This window comes from Balaenoptera acutorostrata, chromosome 18 (genome assembly GCF_949987535.1).
Source record: "Balaenoptera acutorostrata chromosome 18, mBalAcu1.1, whole genome shotgun sequence".
NCBI lineage: Eukaryota > Metazoa > Chordata > Mammalia > Artiodactyla > Balaenopteridae > Balaenoptera > Balaenoptera acutorostrata.
In genome coordinates this window covers 64141835-64144869 of record NC_080081.1, presented here as the reverse complement: position 1 = coordinate 64144869, position 3035 = coordinate 64141835, and positions in this window count along the sequence as shown.

Here is a 3035-nt window from a genome sequence, read left to right as displayed (position 1 = left end):
AACAGCCCGTGGTGAGTAGCCCAGATGGTTACAGCGCCTCCCAGCTCTGCCCCGGCCTCGGAGGCCCGGCTCCCGGGGAGGGGAAAGGGCCGGAGAGGGGCAGCTCAGGTGGAGTTTGGGGCCCCGGGGCAGGATGCTTCTGTGTTTCGAGGAAGCTTTTTTTTAAATGGTCCCCCAACCCGCCCACCTCCCCACCCCGTGTCCCAAGTGGGAGTCCCTCATTATGAAAAGGGCCCTCTCTGCCCACCTCCAAAAGAACCTCTGATCCTCAGAAAAACTTATTAGCCCCCGTGAACCCACAAAATGAAGTTTCTCTGGACGCAGTGTCCTCCGGTGGCGCGCTGCCTGGTAGGGAGGGGTGCTGGAGACCTCCCGGTACCCACCACGTGGCGCTCCCTGGACACCTCAGAGCATGGACCCCACCCCAAAGCCCGGCGCAGGGACCCTCTTTTCCTCTTTGTCCCTGAAGGCGGTGGAAATGAGGGTTTCTCTCAATTCGTGCTTACTCTCGACTGCCCTGGCGAGCCCTCCGCTTCCTCAGGAGCCCTTCTCAGGACTGACACAGTGGGGTCCCAGCGGAGTGCTGGAGGACCAGGGACGGGCTTGCAGAACGAGCCACTGTAGCAGCAGGCCCGCCCCCTCTCCTTTCTGGCTTCGTGCTGCCACTGCCTCCCTCTCCCGTTCTGGAAACCCCATTTAGGGTTCGGCGATCCCGGTGGAGTTAAGCTTTTGAGGCAAAGCAAAAGTGTGTGTCTGTTACAGAGGATCACGTCCCCGGGATCTTTCAAAAACCATCCCTGGTCACTGAGACAATTTCATAAGACAAATGAGACAATCCACGGAAAGAGTTAGAACAGCTTAATAATCCTTGCAAAGAGTTAGCTATCGTTTTTTTAATAGACATCTCTTAGGTTGAGTGTTGCTTGAGCCCTTGGCGTTGGGCACCGCCCCAATGCCTGTACACTTCCCTCTAGTTTGATCCCAGAATATGAGGTTGAGGGAATGGCCAGCACCCTTCTGTTCAATTCCAGTGAGAGGAGACAGAGCAAAACTTCCCTTGCTCTGATCTGGGGGCAGGTAGAATCTTGGATTCTGGAGCATGAGAAGCTCAAAGCAGACTTCCTGCCATCACCCAGAGGCATTTTCCTCCCCTCCCCGCTCCCCACCTGATTACAGTTACATGTTTCTGACAGTGTTCAAGGCCTGAACAGTTGTCCAATGCTATTACAGTTTGGAATGTAACATTCATAGATTTGTTCGTTCCATAACGTTTCTTGATGCTCCAGGAATGCAGAGAGTGGAGGCCAGGCATTATGTGGGATCTGTGATGTTCCTTGAACTAAACACATGAGGTCCCTGCCTTCACACAGCTTGGGTTTTAGTAGAGGGAGACAGCCAACATGTACCAAAATAAATGAGATCATCTTAGGTAGTGATAAGCGTTTAGAAGAAAATAAAACTGAGTAATGGAGAAGAGGGCCAAGAAGGTTTCTTGCAGGGAGCAGCATTTAAGCTGAAACGAGCGTAACGGGAAAGAGCCACTCGGCTCTCCGGGTGCGGGCTTCCGGGCAGCACCACGCTCTAAGGCAGACACAAGCTTGGCAAGTTCAAAGGATAGTAAGAGGGCCAGTGTGTCTAGAGAGGGACGGGAGGGGATGAAGTCAGGGAGGTGGGCAGAGCCGTGGGCAGTCTGGCCTTGCGCTTCCCTATCCACACACAAGAAGCGTGAGCGTGAAGTACGGCGCAAGCTAGGAGCTGCTGGGTCTCCATGGGGACACCCAAGGGGAGAAGACCTCCGCCATTGGTATTCCTCAATGGCTGCTCTGTAAACAGCTCAGAGCGGGAGCCCTAAGAACGCCTGCTCCAGGGAGGCGAAGAGATTCATTTTTCAAACTTCTGCTGCGTAAGGGGGTCCCTCCATGGGAGAAACCAATGGGGCTGGGCAGGGCTGGCCTCTTGCTTCGAGGTGAGAGACAAATTTCTCATCTGGGACCCTGATGTAGTACCTCTTTTAACTGTTGCTTCCCTGGACAAAAACTAAACCCAACAGCAAGAGAAGGGGAAACTGAGGCCACCTCAGTTTGGCGGGTGGGGGGAACTGGCAGGCTAGAGAACGGATATTTGTTGTCCTGGGCATTTTACCCGCATGATCGTATTTGATACAAGTCCTGTGCTACACCAGTCACATGACTAGTCCCATAAGAGAGGCAGGAAGCTTGAAGTGCAGAAAGGTTGTATAATTTGTACACGGTCCCACCACCAGCGAGTGGGAGAAGCAGGACTTGCTCCGCAGGCTGTCTGTCTGTCTGCGGCAGCCCACGCCCATGGGAGCCCTCCTTCGGGAAAAGACCGGATCCATTTCATAGTTTCCCCAAGCATAGGCAGCTGCACTTGGACTTCTTGGCTTCAGGATGGCCCAGCCATGTTTCCGTCAGATCCTCTGAGCCCCACCTGAACAGATTTCTGATTGTTGGTTGTGATTAGCGGAGATGTGAACAAGGAACAGCTCACGCGCAGTGGGTGAATGGGAAACCGTGCCTGGTGAGCCGGAGGCTTGGGGAAACGAGGACAAAGCCAGCTGGGCCGTGGGCCTCAGGCGAGCCCCCCAGACCCAGACGTACTGAATCAGGAAGTGCTTTTAATGGCTGCTGCAGGTGCACTGAGTTCCAGTTTGCCAGGCTTCTTCCTTATCACTGATGGTTGGCAGGAGACAGAGAATTCTGCCTTGAGGGATTCGTGTTACCTGCCCCCGGGGCCTGCCTTTTCCTTTTCATCCTGGTGACATCCCAGTTCTCCTGGGTTTCTAGCTACATCTGATAACGTCCTGCTTAGCTCTGAGGTAGGTGAGGGCTGCCCCAGCTCTCACCTCCAGTCCTGGGCCCCTCTGTGGGCGTCATCCTGGGAAAGGGTTCCCGTCAGGAACCACCGGTCTGTCAGGCCTCCCTCCGAAGGCCAGGCTGTTGGGTCTCGATACCTCAGAGACCAGCCTGTCTCCCAACGTCAGGACGCCAGTCAAGGCTCTCCTCACCGATCAA